We start from the raw sequence: 21,529 nt of genomic DNA, 5'->3' as shown, positions 1-21,529 counted from the left end.
GAATCCACCCTCACCCTTATAGTCCTCTTAATAAGTTTCCATCCACTGACACCCATTCTGTTATTGTTGTCCATTGCTTTTCAGTCTCCCATCTCTGTTTGTAATCCCATGGACCCACCCTGTTCCTTAGCTATAAATCCCAGCTGCATCCCTGCTGGAGTCAGACATAAGCTCAATCTCTCTCCCATGTTATAATACCCCACTGTAGTACTCTTACCTTGAATCAAGTTTTCCTTACCACCTTTCAGAAGTGTTATGAATAATTTTTTAACATTGCCAAGTTCTGTTAGTAAGGATAATTCTCAAAGGAATATAGTTTTATACCTTACTCTCTATACTATATTCATTTGGGGGAACAAATATCTAAAATTAAAACATTTTATGGTTTCACCATACAAACAGAAAATATCTTTGAAACTACATTTACATATCTTAAAACATGTAGGAATCTGAAAAGGATGTGTGTATAGACATGTCAGTGGATACACACACATACCCTCAGAGCTCCAAGGAAAACTTAATTCTCAGCAAACGATAAATTAAAACATTCAGCCTGAAAATAGTGAAATCTTTGGAATCAACTTGCCAAAAATCTTAGACAATGAAATTTTAATTAAAAACCATGTATACATAAAAATATTTGGGATTCAGACAAAATTGCTAAATAAAGATAGGTCAATCCCTAAACCATCTATGAGAAGAAAAAAAAAGAGAAATCCTCAGTATCATGTAATAACCTATAACGGAAAAGAACCTACCAAAGAATAGATACGTATCTGCATAACTAAATCACTCTGATATACATCTGAAATTCAAGACTGTAAATTTAATACATTAACAGAGAAAAAAATTGTAAAGAAAGCTTCTAAAATACAAAGTTACAAAGGAAAAAATCCTAAAGAATGTAGAAAGTATATATGAATTGAAACAAAAATAGAAAACAACAAAAATAAACCTTGTTGGGATAATAAAGCAAGAGCTGCTTCTTGGAAAAAGAAAATCAGAAACATTGATACAACTGTGGCAAATCTAATAAGGGGACAAGGAGGTTAATTATGGGATTCTGAGAGGATAATATTCAACTCTGAGTGGAATTACATTTGTTTCAGGAAAGGTCCAGTCAAGCAAAAACCTGGAGAAAGAAAGGGAAGGAAAGAAAGAGGAAGAGAGACAAGGGAACAAAGCAAGAAAAAGAAAGGAACGAACGGAGAACGAAAGAAAAGTAAATGTCTCAACAAATGTTGTAAACTATCCAATCAAACAATTCTCTTCAAGATCTAAAAACAGAAACGGAAATTTATTAAGCCAGATACTCACTGCTTTTGATGGTACTCAGAACAAGAAAGCCCATTTACACATCACTATTTAGAAGTTCAGAACTGGCCAACACCAAAACGATTATTTAAAAAAATAAAAATATGCCATGTTATTTATAAAAAGACAGCAGAAATAATTTTTTAAAAATTATTTCTACAAATACTAATTTTACTTACAATGTTTGACAACATTAATAAAATAATAAATTTTTCCCGAAAGAACAAGCACAGCAGACAAGGAAATTCACAAAGGGCAGTAACAAAATAGTAATGTTGACAGATCTTCAATATATTCGTAAAGAAAACAAAGTGTCATTGTGTGAACAAAATATAGAGGTATCAATAGAAAAACAGAGGAAGCTCCTGAAAGAACTCAACTCACTATTAACTATCTTTTATTTGCAGGCACAGAATCTGACTCAAGTTAAATCTAAGAAGCAAAGCCCTGAGGTTATTATCTCTTCGTTTGTGTGTGTGTGTGTGTGTGTGTCTGTGTGTGTGTGTGTGTGTGTGTGTGAAAATTTAGGAAATTTAGGCTGGAGAGGGAAGAAGAGGATAGAGACTTCAAGTGCCTTGAAGGAGGAGGAGGAAAGAGAGGGGGTTGGAGATTTGATTGTGTTATTTGAACAGCATTGGTGAAGCTCAAACAAGGGAGGTAGCAAGCCATGCAGGCCTACGGGAAGAGCATTTCCCGAAGAACAGCACTTGCAGTCTCTGGATCGGGAAGAAATGGAATTTGATGGAGGAAAACCAAGGCCAGTGTTGTCAAAAAGAGTACATTCGTGGGGAAAAGAGTAGAGTAGAAGGACAGAGAATGGAAGAGAGGAAGCAGTCAGGGACCATATTGCTGGAACCTTTTAATTTGGCAATAAATACAACTTGTCCTCCTTAGGAGCATACTTCACAGCAACTAACAGTAACAGTGTTGATAATACTCAGCAACAATAAAAACACATAACTAAAACATTTCGTATTTTTTACTACAGAAATCGAAGAAAGGAGATAAGAATGCAATAGTCTGCGTATTTATTTACACACAGAGTTTTCACCTGAGACCAGAATACACACACACTCTTTATACAACTAAAAGTGGTTTAAGCTGACACTCAGCAAAGTGCTTGGGCCCAAGTAAACTAACTGGAAAGGCCTAGTAAAATATTCAAAGTGCAAATAAACCAATCAAGCTTCGAGTAAATAAACAATTTATTTGAATTTGAATTTACACTCAGGAAATTACCTAAAATGGAGACAATAGACTCACTACAGCTTAATCATCTGTAGTCCTTCCTCTTCAGTTCTGAGAGGGATGCTAACCCCTTGGTGATTATCACTTTCCAGCATTTTGGGAAAGCTTAGAGGACTTAAATAAATTGAGGAGTGGGGAGAGTGGGGAGAGACAAAGAGGAGGAGAAAGGAAGAGGAAACGGAGAGATTGCTCCTGGCATAGGTCTACAGACAGGATCCCAGCTTCCTTGAATGGTGCACAGAGACTGCTAGCTATCTGTGCCAGAAGTGGAGAAGGGGTGACATTCAACTCCAGGAGGAGACTCAACTCCAAGAACCTACAGAGGCAGCCAAGTGTGCTGATGTTCAGGAACCAATACTTAGAGGGGTTGTACCCCACAGGTCTGTGAAAGAGCCCTTGGAGACCGCAAGAAAAAAAGGTTTCCACAAGTATAGTCACAGATTAGATGGTTGGCGAGATTAGAGGAAGGATAACTCTATGACCTGATAATTACTGAAATACAGGAGACAATTCCTGCACATCAGACTGTGTCAAGAAAGACTGAAACTCAATTAGTTTGATACAATGGGAAATTACACACGCCAAGAATTAGCTGTTAACGCTACTACATTTGTGTCCAAGGCAAGATAAGATACAAAACTGAAATCTTCACATGTTCAACTAGGGTAAGACACATGTAACTGGAAAATATAAGGAAGAGTTCTAAAAAGGGTTTAATCACCCTGGACTATTTTTATCCGCCATATTTACTATTCTTGGACAACTCCATTGTAGCTTAAGGGTAAGAGAACTCAATTTAGCCCAATTCAAAAGCTGAACAGATTTCCTGTGTTTGATCCTTTGCAGTTAAAACTATGGGTCCAGCACAAATCAAAGTGGACGTCAAGGCTCTCTTTCCTTTGGGAATTTTAACTTGCTTTGCTACTGTGTCTGACACAGATATGCCTACCTCATTGGGACTACAGGCCAGCCAACTGGCAAAGGGGACGCAATGAATCAAATTCCCCTTTTGATCACTCAACAGGAGGTCCACAGGCACCAGGTCTCATTCTATTAACTATCTCTGCTTCTCCAACTGCAGTCAGTGATACACAGGGCCTGCTTGATGCTTGCAAGGGTCTCTCACCAAACACAGGCATTTTTAACCGTTGGCTTCCTTGAGATGTCCCTGGGCTAGGTAAATGCACTCTGAGACAGTGTTCCTTCTACCTTGGCTCTATGCCTGGAGTGAATGTATGCCTCTTCCTCAGCTGGGACAAGAAGCCACAGCTCTTCACTGATTAAATCCCGTGTCTGGTCCAAACTCACATCATAGCTTCTCCATCAACTTCTCCACTGCACGCTTTCAGAGCCAGGTTATCTTCGATCAGCCCAAGAGGCACTTCAGAGAGTGACATTCAAATCTGGCTATATAGCTGATACTGAGAACTTCAAGGCATGAAAACAGTTGAAAATTACGTTGCTAAAACACTCTACAGATTATATGTATAGTAGAGCCTTCGAACTTACAAGTAACATCAGCTACCGAAATAGGTTCTTACTTTTCCTTTCTCCACTTCTCTCATTCTCTCTCTCTCACACACACGTGCACACAATCTTTTTACATGTTAAGACAATTATATGAAAAACAGATAATATATTTTTAAATAACATCTCAATACGCAGATCAAACGACATTGTACTTCCTGTATTTAAAACAAAATCACATAAATTACCCATCGGTTTCCCTATATTTGATATTATTGAATAATGCTATAATTTGATCTTTTTGGTTTTAATGGGGTTTTTAACTTTGACTGAAATACTTGCTTCAGACTTACTGAAAGCAGAATTAACTTTTTTCTTCTTTTTTTGACCTCCTACTTTTAGATTTGGGGGGTGATGATTCAAAATCAGATGTGTTCACGGTAATGGATGCTACTTCCACCAATCCTGGTTGAAGGGGTTCCAGTGATACCTGAATAACAATTTTTGTTTCAGGAGACAATCCTTCTAGCTGCTTAGGCTTCTTAAACATTTGATGACACTGGGTCTTGTGCTCCCTTTCCTCTTTGGAAGTTAAAAACTGTAGCCGACATTTGGAACACTGGCGAAAACTCTTTTCCCAGTGCCCTCTATGATGATGTCCGTAGGCTGTTGCAGTTTTAAAAATTTTGAGACAAAACAGGCAAAGTAAATTCTTAGTGTCACCATGGTATGCTCTGAAATGTGCATCCACATCTGCAAAAAATGATGATCTGTAACTGCAAACCTGGCATACATAGGGCATTTCACCAGGCTTATGATTGTCTTTCATGTGCTCTAAGAGAACCTGATCTGTCTCAAAGGACAACTCACAGATGCGACAGACTGCGGAGGGCTCCTGGGGAGTGTGGACACTTTCAATGTGACACTGCATCTGGAAGGGAGTAGGAAACTGGCGGAGGCAGTGCCGGCAGGTGGTGTGGGTTTTCCAGCTGTCACCTCTCTGCCTCTCAAGTTCCAAATGGTGCTTCATGTGATTCATAAACTTGATATTTTTTAGAACTTTCAAGCAGCTGGGCATTTAAACGCTGTGTGGGTCTTCGGTTCTGGCTGCCCAACTCCTACATGCTCTCCATAGTAGAAGTCACCAAGTAACACAGTCAGCTTTCCTTCTGTGGGATCACCAATTTTGTCTGGACTTGCTAAACTTGGAAAATCAGTTTTTGTCAGTCCATTTTCCCCTAAAGGTCTTACAGGCTTGCAATGAACACTGTCCTTTGGAAAAGGTGTTGGACAAGGTTCTCCATTCTGAACATGGCTTAGTGAGGTATGGACACGGTCCGGTGTGCTTTGCTGAGTGGTCACTGTATGAAAAATACCTGAAAGGGAAAAACCTAAAGAATGTTCCCCTATAATGCCATCACTGAGCTTAGGCCTTTTGGGATTTCTGCTATTTGTTTCACAAGTGGAAAGTACCTTTGAGACATGAGGACTTTTATTCATATCTCCTGCAGAAACCGCTCTTTCTGCTGGATGCTGCAATGAACTTGTGAAGGTAATCAAAGAAGAACATGACTCCTTTGAAAAGCAATTCGGCACTCTTTGTGGTGAAATATTTTTACAATCAGCTTGAGACGGAAGTTCAATAATAATAGGACTATCTGTTGATCTTGATTCAGAGTCAGAAACTGGCAAGACAGCCTTTGCTTCTGATATAGCAGTCACATGACTAGCAGGCTGTAATTTGTCAGCGTTACCTTTCCTGAAGTGACCATACCTTTTTCTCCTTGAACAAGAACCTGGGGTATCTCTGCTCAGTACGTTTGAAACGACTGGTTTTGAAGCTGAGCTCATCCCAACAAAGATCACGTCAGCATCTTCATTTACATGTTCCACTCCGACCAAGATCACTTCATCATCATCATCATCATCTGCTTGTTTGGCTTCTCCCTCCCTTTTCCGTACTTCTGGCTCTTGTTCTTCTTCACGTAACATACATGGTAGTTCCATATTTTGAATCCTTTTTTATTCTTAGAGGGTGCGGCCACAAGTCCCAGGGCTTCCTTTATACAAACTGCCACCTAAGTATAAACATACTACATATTAGTTAAGTACAGAAAAATGGGCTATATGATTATCTCCAAAACTCTAGAGTAGTTTTAAACATCCTTATCTTACAGACAAAGACACCGAGTGTCAACGAGACTCAGTGACAGCTGAAAAACCTATGACTACAAGTCTACATGGCTCTAGAATCATAAGCTTTGTCCCATGTTCACTTTAACCTCTTCTATTTAAAAAAAATAAAGAAAAAAAAAAAAAACCAAAAACCCACCACGACTGATCATTAGGTGAAATCACATGTAAAGGACGAGTATTTTTACAAAAGCACTGTTGTACAGCGTTCAGAAACATGGACTTTGGAGTCAAAGAAGATTAAGTTGGAATTCTAAGTTAACCACACACCAGTTGCATCTTCTTGGGCAAATTTATAACTTTTAAAGGTGTTTCTGTCTCTTAAAGACAAACATGCTTATTTCTTAGACTTAAGGTTACCAGCTCTTTTTAAAAGGCATCAGCTATTCAATGGCATCTTGTTTTGTAGTAAAATTTGAAGAAAATGTATCTTAAATGCACATTACACCTGATTCACAAATTCTAATTTCATAAATGTTAACAAAGAAAATAGGTAGCAAATTCAAAGTATAATCTATCTATACCTAGTTAACAAACAGCATAATTCAATGTCAAGCACTTAACACAGGCCTAGGAAATTGAGAATGAGCTCTCTTTGATAATCTCACCCCAATTCCACACCGATATATCCTAAATTTCTCCCTCTAATCCTGGCTAAACTTAAATCCAACAATGCTTCATCCTTCACGCCACAGGTCTCTTCCCCACATAGCAGGCAAAGTGATGCCAGTATTTCTCTCATACCAATATCAGACAGAGGCATCACACACACACACCTTGATATCCCTTACGAATACAGGTGAAAGAGTCCTCAACAAAATACTGGCAAACGAAATCCAACAACATATAAAAAAGACTGTATACCATGATCACATGGGATTTGGGGAGGTATGCAAAGTTGCTTCATTATATGAAAGTCACTCAACATTATGCCATTTGAACACAATAAAACAAATAACACATCTGCCTGAAGAAAGCATTTCCCTGAATCTAGCACCTTTTCAGAACCGGGCTTAAAAGAACACTTAATAATTAAGAACAGAAGAGAACTTTCTCAATCAAAGGGCACCTGTAAAAGACCCACAGCTAACATCACACTTAATAATGAAAAACTGAAAGCGTTCCCTCTAAGACTGGGAACAACACAAGGAAGTCTATTACACACTTTGGCTCAACATTATACTGGCAGTTCTATAACCAGAGCAATCAGGTAACAAAAGAGAAATGTTGCTGTTGTTTAAAAAAAAAGAAAAGAGAAAACAAAAACAAAAAACAGCCTTCAGAATGGAAAGGAAACAGTCAAAGTATATTGGACATAACATACTTTTGTATGTAGAAAATCTTGAAGAAAACACAAGTATCAGAATTAATATAAAGCTTGCAGAATAGAAGACAAATATTTTAAAAGTCAACCACATTTTATACAGTAGCAACACATGTTGTTAAGTAAATACTTGAATCTACACTAGCATTAAAAAGAATACTTAGGAAGTCAGAAAGAGAAAGACAATATATTCTTTGGAATGGCTGAGTAATACTCCATTGTGTATATGTACCACAGCTTTCTGATCCATTTATCTGTTGATGGACATCTAGGTTGTTCCATGTCCTGGCTGTTATAAACAGTGCTGCGATGAACACTGGGGTCCATGTGTCTCTTTCAATTCTGGTTTCCTCAGTGTGTATGCCCAGCAGTGGGATTGCTGGCTCATACGGCAGTTCTATTTCCAATTTTTTAGGGGATCTCCACACTCTTCTCCATACTGGCTGTACTAGATTGCATTCCCAACAACAGGGTAAGAGGGTTCCCTTTTCTCCACACCCTCTCCAGCATTTATTGCTGGCAGACTTTGCATGAATCAATTCTAATGGGATGGATAAAACTGGAGCCGATTATACACAGTGAAGTAAGCCAGAAAGAAAAACACCAATACAGTATACTAACACATATATATGGAATTTAGAAAGATGGTAATGATAACCCTGTATGAGAGACAGCAGAAGAGACACAGATGTATAGAATGCACTTTTGGACTCCGAGGGGGAAGGAGAGGGTGGGATAATTTGGGAGAATGGCACTGAAATATGTACACTATCATGTAAGATAGTCGCCAGTCTATGTTCCATGCAGGATACAGGATGCTTGGGGCTGGTGCACAGGGATGATCCAGACAGATGATATGGGGTGGGAGGTGGGAGGAGGACAGGATTGGGAACTCGTGTACACCCGTGGTGGACTCATGTCAATGTATGGCAAAACCAATACAGTGTTGTAAAATAAAATAAAGTAAAAATAAAAATTAAAAAAAAAAGAGAGACAAATCTCGTATGGTATCACTTACATGGACTCTAAAATATGACACAAATGAACTTATCTATGAAACACAAACAGACTCACAGACAGAGAGAGCAGACTATGTGATTCCCAAGAGGGGAAAAGTGGGGCAGGCATAGATTGGGAGCTGGTGATTAGCAGATGCAAACTGTAATATATACAATAGACAAACAAGATCGTACTGGATAGCACAAGGAACTATATTCATAATTTGTGAAAAACAATAATGGAAAAGGGCATGAAAAAAATTGTGTGTGCATATACACACACAATTTACATATGAAGGAAAGGAAAGGACAACTGTTGGCAAGCTCGTACAGAAACTGGATCCCTGTGTGTTATGGACAGATTTTAAAATGGTGCAGCTGCTACAGAAAACAGTTTAAAGGCTCCTCGAAAAATTAAAAATCTGGAGCTGACACACGATTCAGCAATTCCACTTCAGGATATAAATTCAAAAGAAGTTAACATGGGGTCTTGGGATATCTGCACAGCCGTGCTCACAGCAGCACGAAGCACAACAACTAAGAGGTGGAACCATCAAAATGTCCATCAAATGTGATAGATACATACAATGAAATACTATTTAGCCATATAAAGAAAATTCTGTCACATGCTACAACATGCATGATCATTTCAGACATCAAGCCAAATGAAATAAGCCAGTCATACAAAAAGACAAATACTGTAAGTTTCTACTTGTATGAAATAGCTAACACAGTCAAGCAATCGAGAGGAAACAAAAAAGAACGACGGAGTCCACGGTCTAGGTCAACAGGCAAGAAAAGAGCAGTTGCTGTTTAATGGGACAAGTGATGGGCACAGAGTTTCGATTTTGCAAGATGTAAAGGTGTAGAGATCTGTTTCATAACAATGTGATAAGGAAGTCCCTGGTAGTTCAGAGGTTAGGACTCCACAGTTTCCTATCAGGGGCCTGGGTATGATCCTCAACCAGGGAACTGTCATTCAAGCTGCATAGCACAGCTAAAACAACGACAACAACAACAAAACAACACTGTGACTATGTGTGTGTATATGTGTTAGTCACTCAGGTGTGCCCGACTTTGCATCCCCATGGAGGAAAGCTCACCAGGTTCCCTTCTCCATCGGATTTGCAGTGGCTTGCCATTTCTTTCTCCAAAAGGCTGATGAAAGTGTGTGAAATACTTAGCATGCAAAAATGGTTAAACTGGTAAAAATTTAAGTTAGATGTTTTCTACAACAATTAAAAAAAGAAAAGCTTTTAACAACCAGGAAAAGAATTTGAATAGACATTTCCGACTCTTTGCAACCCCATGGACTGTAGCCTATCAGGCTCCTCCGTTCATGGGATTTTCCAGGCAACAGTGCTGGAGTGGATTACCATTTCCTGCTCAAGGCGATCTTCCCGACCCAGGAATTGATCCCAGGTCTCCTACATTGCAGGCAGACACTTTCCCTTCGGAGCCACCAGGGAAGCCCCTAGCAAAATGTAAAGCAGTCTCACTGAGATACTACTTCACACCCATACTACTTCACACCCAATCAAAATGACGAATAATAACAAGTGCTGCAGAGGACGTGGAGAAAAGGAATCTTCAGATATTGTTGAGGTAATTGCTGTAAAATGGTACCACCACTCTTGCAGAAGTGGTTTGTCAGTACCTCAAAAATTAAATATAGAGGAGCCATATGATCCAGGAATTTCCCTCTTTTGTACATATCCACAAACACTGAAAATGTTCAGTCCATGCAAAATCAGTGTTCACAGCAACATTACTCACTATAGCCACAAAGAGTACACCATCCACGTATTACCCAACATTGACGAATGGATAAACAAACTGTGGTATATGCTCAAAACGGACTGCATGGAAGCCATTTACCATATGCAGCCATAAAAATAAAACAAAAACATTCACTGCTATACAGCCATGAAATGGAGGAATCTTGAAAGTACACAAACGAGGGGACTTTCCTGGAGATCCAGTGTTTAAGACTCTCCACAGATGCCATCCCTGGCCTGGGAACTAAGATCCCACATGCCACAGAGCTAAATAAATAAATATTGAGAAAGAAAATATGACATCTGAATCAAGCCAGACACAAAGGTCACACTTTGTATGTGGGAGAACTGTAGGTGGAAGAGAAGCAGGAAAGAGAAGCACTCTGTAATCCAAGTGAAACATTTTTTTCAGGGAGGAGGAAATGAGCTAGTCTGATAAAGGATGCCAATAAAGTAAATAAGATAACAACTAAAAATTGACCACGGAGTTAAACATTTGAAATTCACCTGTGGCCTTGACAAGAGCGGCTTTAAAGGAAAATGAGAGAACTCGAGATAACAAAGCCTAGGAACAACTCTGCAGAGGTCTATAATAAGCAAACATGAAAAAAAAGCAGCAGAAGCAGGATGTGTCACCCAAAGATGGATTTTTAACGACAGGTCACATTATAGTCAGTCTGTTTGCTGATGGGAACCATCCAGAGAAACAGAAAACTTAATCCGGGACAAAGAGGAGACTTGCTAGAAGATCAAGAAATGAGTAGGTCTAGAACTGAGTACATCAAGAATTGAGTAGATCAAGCCAGAGAGCACACAAGCTGGAGAAGGCAATGGAAACCCACACCAGTACTCTTGCCTGGAAAATCCCACAGATGGAGGAGCCTGGTAGGCCGCAGTCCATGGGGTTTCGAAGGGTCGGACACGCCTGAGCGGCTTCAGTCTCATGCACTGGAGAAGGAAATGGCAACCCACTCCAGCGCTCTTGCCTGGAGAATCCCAGAAAAGGGGGAGCCTTGTGGGCTGCTGTCCATGAGACCGCACAGTCGGACACGACTCAAGCGGCTTAGCAGCAGTAGCGGCACACAAGAAGGGTACACAAGCCAAATAATTTGCTCACATTGACAGAGCTGAGGTCATATGAAACAAAAGGCTGGCATGGTGGATTAATGGGTACAGTAACCAGCCTTCAAGTGAATCGAATCTCCTGATATTCCCACCGCTGCGTAGTTCTCTCTCAATCTATCACAGGGTTGACCTGGGAGACTAAGCAAATACACAAGTGAAGATGTGTAACATCTGAAAGAAGACTCTGCACTTTATCATGGGTGCAAGTGCTTTCCTGAATCACTCATTCTGAGAAAAGACAGCAGCCTCCACAAGAGAAGCCCCTTGGAGAGGCCCACAGAAGGAGGAACTGAGGCTTCATGAGTACAGGCAAGTGAGAGAGCGTAGATTCAACAAGCTAAGTCTTCAGAGGTGGCCAAGCCAGACAAAAGCTTGACTACTACCTCAGGAGAGATCCTAGGCCAAGAGATAACAAGTGTGAAGTTCTTTCAAACTATTCAATTTTGAGATCATATGTACAACACAAACATTTCAAGTTATAATACCATTCACATCATACTTACACACAGAAGAGTTCTCCTATAAATATAGCAAAAATTAAAAAAACACAGACACACAGACACACAGACACAGACACACACACATACACAGACACACACACACACACACACTTGAAAGAAAAAAAGTAAGAGCACCATGGGTCTTAAGCTGTGTAGAGCTAACTCCTACCACTTGGTGAGGCTAAAATTGGGAATGCACATATCCTAAATTTTTAGCTAGGAAAGCAAAGCAATGCAGGTGGGGGGGTTCCCTGGTGGCCTGGTGATTAGGAATCTGGGCTTTCACTGCAGTGGTCTGGATTCAATCTCTGGTCAGGGAACCGGGACCCCACAAGCCAAGCAGCATGGCCAAATGAATAAATGAATCAAGTGGTTCATTCAGAGACAATGTCCTGTGATTTAACATGTTCACGTGAGATTACTTGCTCATTTCTGTATCCTTAAGGGCTTTTTTTCATTAAGTAAGTGAACTCTACTGGATGGGGGCGAGGCACCATCTGAGTTCATTTCATGCGAGTAAACAAGATCATAGGTAGCTCTATGCCCAGCAACTTGTGCCTACACTGTGTTGTATACTTATCTTGCTGGTACAGCTTTGAACTTCACAGCATGTTTTGTTTTGGTCACAACATGTGGCTTCATAGGATATTCGTTCCCCAACCAGGGATCGAACACAGGATCCTGGCAGTGAGAGAACTGAGTCCTAACCTAACCACTGGACTGCCAGGCAACTCCTGTGTTTCGGTGCTTTGGATTGGTGTGTGTGTGTGTGTGTGTGTGTGTGTGTGTGTGTGTGTGTTTAATTTTTGCTATATTTATAGGAGAACTCTTCTGTGTGTAAGTATGATGTGAATGGTATTATAACTTGAAATGTTTGTGTTGTACATACGATCTCAAAATTGAATAGTTTGAAAGAACTTCACACTTGTTATCTCTTGGCCTAGGATCTCTCCTGAGGTAGTAGTCAAGATTTTGTCTGGCTTGGCCACCTCTGAAGACTTAGCTTGTTGAATCTAAGCTCTCTCACTTGCCTGTACTCATGAAGCCTCAGTTCCTCCTTCTGTGGGCCTCTCCAAGGGGCTTCTCTTGTGGAGGCTGCTGTCTTTTCTCAGAATGAGTGATTCAGGAAAGCACTTCCACCCATGATAAAGTGCAGAGTCTTTTTTCAGATGTTACACGTCTTCAGTTGTGTATTTGCTTAGTCTCACAGGTCAACCCTGTGATAGATTGAGAGAGAACTACACAGGGGTGGGAATATCAGGAGATTCGATTCACTTGAAGGCTGGTTACTGTACCCATTAATCCACCATGTCAGCCTTTTTTTTCATATGACCTCAGCTCTGTCAATGTGAGCAAATTATTTGGCTTGTGTACCCTTCTTGTGTGCCGCTACTGCTGCTAAGCCTCTTGAGTCATGTCCGACTGTGCGGTCTCATGGACAGCAGCCCACAAGGCTCCCCCTTTTCTGGGATTCTCCAGGCAAGAGCGCTGGAGTGGGTTGCCATTTCCTTCTCCAAAGCATGAGAGTGAAGTCGCTCAGTCGTGTCCGACCCTTCGAAACCCCATGGACTGCGGCCTACCAGGCTCCTCCATCTGTGGGAGTTTCCAGGCAAGAGTACTGGTGTGGGTTTCCATTGCCTTCTCCAGCTTGTGTGCTCTCTGGCTTGATCTACTCAATTCTTGATGTACTCAGTTCTAGACCTACTCATTTCTTGATCTTCTAGCAAGTCTCCTCTTTGTTCTGGATTAAGTTTTCTGTTTCTCTGGATGGTTCCCATCAGCAAACAGACTGACTATAATGTGACCTGTCGTTAAAAATCCATCTTTGGGTGACACATCCTGCTTCTGCTGCTTTTTTTTCATGTTTGCTTATTATAGATCTCTGCAGAGTTGTTTCTAGACTTTGTTATCTCTAGTTCTCCCATATTCCTTTAAAGCCGCTCTTGTCAAGGCCACAGGTGAATTTCAAATGTTTAACTCCGTGGTCAATTTTTAGTTGTTATCTTACTTAATTTATTGGCATCCTTTATCAGACTAGTTCATTTCCTCCTCCCTGAAAAAAATGTTTCACTTGGATTACAGAGTGCTTCTCTTTCCTGCTTCTCTTCCACCTACAGTTCTCCCACATACAAAGTGTGACCTTTGTGTCTGGCTTGATTCAGATGTCATATTTTCTTTTTCAATATTTATTTATTTAGCTCTGTGGCATGTGGGATCTTAGTTCCCAGGCCAGGGATGGCACCTGTGGAGAGTCTTAAACACTGGATCTCCAGGAAAGTCCCCTCGTTTGTGTACTTTCAAGATTCCTCCATTTCATGGCTGTATAGCAGTGAATGTTTTTGTTTTATTTTTATGGCTGAATATGGTAATGAATATGGTAAATGGCTTCTATGCCGTCCATTTTGAGCGTATACCACAGTTTGTTTATCCATTCGTCAATGAATGGATAATACGTGGATGGTGTACTCTTTGTGGCTATAGTGAGTAATGTTGCTGTGAACACTGATTTTGCATGGACTGAACATTTTCAGTGTTTGTGGATATATACAAAAGAGGGAAATTCCTTGATCATATGGCTACTCTATATTTAATTTTTGAAGTACTGACAAACCACTTTTGCAAGAGTGATTGTACCATTTACAGCAATTACCTCAACAATATCTGAAGATTCCTTTTCTCCACATCCTCTGCAGCACTTGTTATTATTCGTCATTTTGATTGGGTGTGAAGTAGTATGGGTGTGAAGTAGTATCTCAGTGAGACTGCTTTACATTTTGCTAGGGGCTTCCCTGGTGGCTCCGAAGGGAAAGTGTCTGCCTGCAATGTAGGAGACCTGGGATCAATTCCTGGGTCGGGAAGATCGCCTTGAGAAGGAAATGGTAATCCACTCCAGCACTGTTGCCTGGAAAATCCCATGAACGGAGGAGCCTGATAGGCTACAGTCCATGGGGTTGCAAAGAGTCGGAAATGTCTATTCAAATTCTTTTCCTGGTTGTTAAAAGCTTTTCTTTTTTTAATTGTTGTAGAAAACATCTAACTTAAATTTTTACCAGTTTAACCATTTTTGCATGCTAAGTATTTCACACACTTTCATCAGCCTTTTGGAGAAAGAAATGGCAAGCCACTGCAAATCCGATGGAGAAGGGAGCCTGGTGAGCTTTCGTCCATGGGGATGCAAAGTTGGGCACACCTGAGTGACTAACACATATACACACACATAGTCACAGTGTTGTTTTGTTGTCGTTGTCGTTGTTTTAGCTGTGCTATGCAGCTTGAATGACAGTTCCCTGGTTGAGGATCATACCCAGGCCCCTGATAGGAAACTGTGGAGTCCTAACCTCTGAACTACCAGGGACTTCCTTATCACATTGTTATGAAACAGATCTCTACACCTTTACATCTTGCAAAATCGAAACTCTGTACCCATCACCTGTCCCATTAAGCAGCAACTCCTCTTTTCTTGGTTGTTGACCTAGACCATGGACTCCGTCGTTCTTTTTTGTTTCCTTTCGATTACTTGACTATGTTAGCTATTTCATACAAGTAGAAACTTACAGTATTTGTCTTTTTGTATGACTGGCTTATTTCATTTGGCTTGATGTGTGAAATGATAATGCATGTTGTAGCATGTGAAAGAATTTTCTTTATATGGCTAAATAATATTTCATTGTATGTATCTATCACATTTGATGGACATTTCGATGCTTCCACCTCATAGTTGTTGTGCTTCGTGCTGCTGTGAGCACGGCTGTGCAGATATCCCAAGACCCCATGTTAACTTCTTTTGAATTTATATCCTGAAGTGGAATTGCTGAATCATGTGCCAGCTCTAGTTTTTAGTTTCTCGAGGAGCCTTTAAACTGTTTTCTGTAGCAGTTGCACCATTTTAAAATCTATCTGTAACACACAAGAATCCAGTTTCTGTACGTGCTTGCCAACAGTTGTCCTTTCCTTTCCTTCATATGTAAACAACACATATGCACACACAGTTTTTTCATACCCTTTTCCATTATTGTTTATCACAAATTACGAATATAGTTCCTTGTGCTATACAGTATGATCTTGTTTGTCTATTGTATATATTATAGTTTGCATCTGCTAATCACCAGCTCCCAATCTATGCCTGCCCCACCATTCCCCTCTTGGGAATCACATAGTCTGCTCTCTATGTCTGTGAGTCTGTTTCTGTTTCATAGATAAGTTCATTTGTGTCATATTTTAGAGTCCATGTAAGTGATACCATACAAGATTTGTCTTTCTCTTTTTTTTTAATTTTTATTTTTACTTTATTTTATTTTACAATACTGTATTGGTTTTGCCATACATTGACATGAGTCCGCCACGGGTGTACACGAGTTCCCAATCCTGACCCCCCCCTCCCACCTCACACCCCATATCATCTCTCTGGATCACCCCTGTGCACTAGCCCCAAGCATCCTGTATCCTGCCTGGAACATAGACTGGCGACTATCTTACATGATAGTGTACATGTTTCAGTGCCATTCTCCCAAATTATCCCACCCCACCCGCGCCCTCAGAGTGCAAAATTCCGTTCTAAGCATCTGTGTCTCTTCTGCTGTCTCTCATACAGGGTTATCATTACCATCTTTCTAAATTCCATATATATGTGTTGGTATACTGTATTGGTGTTTTTCTTTCTGGCTTACTTCACTGTGTATAATCGGCTCCAGTTTTATCCATCCCATTAGAATTGATTCATATAAAGTCTGCCAGCAATAAATGCTGGAGAGGGTGTGGAGAAAAGGGAACCCTTTTACACTGTTGGTGGGAATGCAATCTAGTACAGCCACTATGGAGAACAGTGTGGAGATTCCTTTCAAAATTGGAAATAGAACTGCCGTATGAGCCAGCAATCCCACTGCTGGGCATACACACTGAGGAAACCAGAATTGAAAGAGACACATGGACCCCAGTGTTCATCGCAGCACTGTTTATAATAGCCAGGACATGGAACAACCTAGATGTCCATCAACAGATAAATGGATCAGAAAGCTGTGGTACATATACACAATGGAGTATTACTCAGCCATTCCAAAGAATATATTGTCTTTCTCTTTCTGACTTCCTAAGTATTCTTTTTAATGCTAGTGTAGATTCAGGTATTTACTTAACAACATTTGTTTCTACTGTATAAAATGTGATTGACTTTTAAAATATTTGTCTTCTATTCTGCAAGCTTTATATTAATTCTAATACTTGTGTTTTTTTCAAGATTTTCTATATACAAAAGTATGTTATCTCCAATATACTTTGACTTTTTCCTTTCCATTCTGAAGGCTGGTTGTTTTCTTTTTTTTTTTTTTTTTCGTTTTTGTTTTTTAAACAACAGCAACATTTCTCTTTTGTTACCTGATTGCTCTGGTTATAGAACTGCCAGTATAATGTTGAGCCAAAGTGTGTAATAGACTTCTTGTGTTTTCCCCAGTCTTAGAGGGAAAGCTTTCAGTTTTTCATTCTTAAGTATGATGTTAGCTGTGGGTCTTTTACAGGTGCCCTTCGATTGAGAAAGTTCTCTTCTGTTCTTAATTATTAAGTGTTCTTTTAAGCCCGGTTCTGAAAAGGTGCTAGATTCAGGGAAATGCTTTTTCTTCAGGCAGATGTGTTATTTGTTTCATTGTTTTAAAATGGCATAATGTTGAGTGACTTTCATATAATGAACCAACTTTGCATACCTCCCTAAATCCCATGTGATCATGGTATACAATCTCTTTTATATGTTGTTGGATTTTGTTTGCCAGTATTTTGTTAAAGATTCTTTCACCTGTATTCATAAGGGATATCGGGTGTGTGTGTGTGTGTGTGTGTGTGTGTATGTGTGTGTCTGTGTGTGATGTCTCTGTCTGATATTGGTTTGAGAGAAATACTGGCATCACTTTGCCTGCTATATGGGGAAGAGACCTGTGGCGTGAAGGATGAAGCATTGTTGGATTTAAGTTTAGCTAGGATTAGAGGGAGAAATTTAGGATATATCAGTGTGGAATTGGGGTGAGACTATCAAGACAGCTCATTCTCAATTTCCTAGGCCTGTGTTAAGTGCTTGACATTGAATTATGCTGTTTGTTAACTAGGTATAGATAGATTATACTTTGAATTTGCTACCTATTTTCTTTGTTAACATTTATGAAATTAGAATTTGTGAATCAGGTGTAATGTGCATTTAAGATACATTTTCTTCAAATTTTACTACAAAACAAGATGCCCTTGAATAGCCGATGCCTTTTAAAAAGAGCTGGTAACCTTAAGTCTAAGAAATAAGCATGTTTGTCTTTAAGAGACAGAAACACCTTTAAAAGTTATAAATTTGCCCAAGAAGATGCAACTGGTGTGTGGTTAACTTAGAATTCCAACTTAATCTTCTTTGACTCCAAAGTCCATGTTTCTGAACGCTGTACAACAGTGCTTTTGTAAAAGTACTCGTCCTTTACATGTGATTTCACCTAATGATCAGTCGTGGTGGGTTTTTGGGTTTTTTTTCTTTATTTTTTTAAATAGAAGAGGTTAAAGTGAACATGGGACAAAGATATGATTCTAGAGCCATGTAGACTTGTAGTCATAGGTTTTTCAGCTGTCAATGAGTCTCGTTGACACTCAGTGTCTTTGTCTGTAAGATAAGGATGTTTAAAACTACTCTAGAGTTTTGGAGATAATCAAATAGCCCATTTTTCTGTACTTAACTAATATGTAGTATGTTTATACTTAGGTGGCAGTTTGTATAAAGGAAGCACTGGGACTTGTGGCCGCACCCTCTAAGAATAAAAAAGTACTCAAAATATGGAACTACCATGTATGTTACGTGAAGAAGAACAAGAGCCAGAAGTACGGAAAAGGGAGGGAGAAGCCAAACAAGCAGATGATGATGATGATGAAGTGATCTTGGTCGGAGTGGAACATGTAAATGAAGATGCTGACGTGATCTTTGTTGGGATGAGCTCAGCTTCAAAACCAGTCGTTTCAAACGTACTGAGCAGAGATACCCCAGGTTCTTGTTCAAGGAGAAAAAGGTATGGTCACTTCAGGAAAGGTAACGCTGACAAATTACAGCCTGTTAGTCATGTGACTCCTACATCAGAAGCAAAGACTGTCTTGCCAGTTTCTGACTCTGAATCAAGATCAACAGATAGTCCTATTATTATTGAACCTCCATCTCAAGCTGATTATAAAAGTATTTCACCACAAAGAGTGCCGAAGTGCTTTTCAAAGGAGTCATGTTCTTCTTTGATTACCTTCACAAGTTCATTGCAGCATCCAGTAGAAAGAGCGGTTTCTGCAGGAGATATGAATAAAAGTCCTCATGTCTCAAAGCGACTTTCCACTTGTGAAACAAATAGCAGAAATCCCAGAAGGCCTAAGCTCAGTGATGGCATTATAGGGGAACATTCTTTAGCTTTGTCCCTTTCAGGTATTTTTCATACAGTGACCACTCAGCAAAGCACACCAGACCGTGTCCATACCTCACTAAGCCATGTTCAGAATGGAGAACCTTGTCCAACACCTTTTCCAAAGGACAATGGTCATTGCAAGCCTGTAAGACCTTTAGGGGAAAATGGACTGACAAAAACTGATTTTGCAAGTTTAGCAAGTCCAAACAAAATTGGTGATCCCACAGAAGGAAAGCTGATTGTGTTACTTGGTGACTTCTACTATGGAGAGCATATAGGAGTTGGGCAGCCAGAACCGAAGACCCACACAGCGTTTAAATGCCTCAGCTGCTTGAAAGTTCTAAAAAATGTCAAGTTTATGAATCACATGAAGCACCATTTGGAACTTGAGAGGCAGAGAGGTGACAGCTGGAAAACCCACACCACCTGCCGGCACTGCCTCCGCCAGTTTCCTACTCCCTTCCAGATGCAGTGTCACATTGAAAGTGTCCACACTCCCCAGGGGCCCTCCACAGTCTGTCGCATCTGTGAGTTGTCCTTTGACACAGATCAGGTCCTCTTAGAGCACATGAAAGACAATCATAAGCCTGGTGAAATGCCCTATGTATGCCAGGTTTGCAGTTACAGATCATCATTTTTTGCAGATGTGGATGCACATTTCAGAGCATACCGTGGTAACACTAAGAATTTACTTTGCCCGTTTTGTCTCAAAATTTTTAAAACTGCAACAGCCTACGGACGTCATCATAGAGGGCACTGGGAAAAGAGTTTTCGCCAGTGTTCCAAATGTCGGCTGCAGTTTTTAACTTCCAAAGAGGAAAGGGAGCACAAGACCCAGTGTCATCAAATGTTTAAGAAGCCTAAGCAGCTAGAAGGATTGTCTCCTGAAACAAAAATTGTCATTCAGGTATCACTGGAACCCCTTCAACCAGGATTGGTGGAAGTAGCGTCCATTACCGTGAACACATCTGATTTTGAATCATCACCCCCCAAATCTAAAAGTAGGAGGTCAAAAAAAGAAGAAAAAAGTTAATTCTGCTTTCAGTAAGTCTGAAGCAAGTATTTCAGTCAAAGTTAAAAACCCCATTAAAACCAAAAAGATCAAATTATAGCATTATTCAATAATATCAAATATAGGGAAACCGATGGGTAATTTATGTGATTTTGTTTTAAATACAGGAAGTACAGTGTCGTTTGATCTGCGTATTGAGATGTTATTTAAAAGTCTATTATCTGTTTTTCATATAATTGTCTTAACATGTAAAAAGATTGTGTGCACGTGTGTGTGAGAGAGAGAGAATGAGAGAAGTGGAGAAAGGAAAAGTAAGAACCTATTTCGGTAGCTGATGTTACTTGTAAGTTCGAAAGCTCTAGTATACATATAATCTGTAGAGTGTTTTAGCAACGTAATTTTCAACTGTTTTCATGCCTTGAAGTTCTCAGTATCAGCTATATAGCCAGATTTGAATGTCACTCTCTGAAGTGCCTCTTGGGCTGATCGAAGATAACCTGGCTCTGAAAGCGTGCAGTGGAGAAGTTGATGGAGAAGCTATGATGTGAGTTTGGACCAGACACGGGATTTAATCAGTGAAGAGCTGTGGCTTCTTGTCCCAGCTGAGGAAGAGGCATACATTCACTCCAGGCATAGAGCCAAGGTAGAAGGAACACTGTCTCAGAGTGCGTTTACCTACCCCAGGGACATCTCAAGGAAGCCAATGGTTAAAATGCCTGTGTTTGGTGAGAGACCCTTGCAAGCATCAAGCAGGCCCTGTGTATCACTGACTGCAGTTGGAGAAGCAGAGATAGTTAATAGAATGAGACCTGGTGCCTGTGGACCTCCTGTTGAGTGATCAAAAGGGGAATTTGATTCATTGCGTCCCCTTTGCCAGTTGGCTGGCCTGTAGTCCCAATGAGGTAGGCATATCTGTGTCAGACACAGTAGCGAAGCAAGTTAAAATTCCCAAAGGAAAGAGAGCCTTGACGTCCACTTTGATTTGTGCTGGACCCATAGTTTTAACTGCAAAGGATCAAACACAGGAAATCTGTTCAGCTTTTGAATTGGGCTAAATTGAGTTCTCTTACCCTTAAGCTACAATGGAGTTGTCCAAGAATAGTAAATATGGTGGATAAAAATAGTCCAGGGTGATTAAACCCTTTTTAGAACTCTTCCTTATATTTTCCA

The 21,529-nt window shown here is 40.0% G+C and overlaps 1 pseudogene; it reads left to right on the top strand.

The window, feature by feature from the left end:
• The first annotated feature begins 18,739 nt into the window (after positions 1–18,739).
• On the top strand, positions 18,740–20,025 carry LOC128071049 (zinc finger protein 280B-like; annotated as a pseudogene).
• The last annotated feature ends 1,504 nt before the right edge of the window (positions 20,026–21,529 follow it).

Source organism: Budorcas taxicolor, chromosome Y (assembly GCF_023091745.1).
Source record: "Budorcas taxicolor isolate Tak-1 chromosome Y, Takin1.1, whole genome shotgun sequence".
NCBI classification, from domain to species: Eukaryota; Metazoa; Chordata; class Mammalia; order Artiodactyla; family Bovidae; genus Budorcas; species Budorcas taxicolor.
This window is presented reverse-complemented; position numbering and strand designations above follow the sequence as displayed.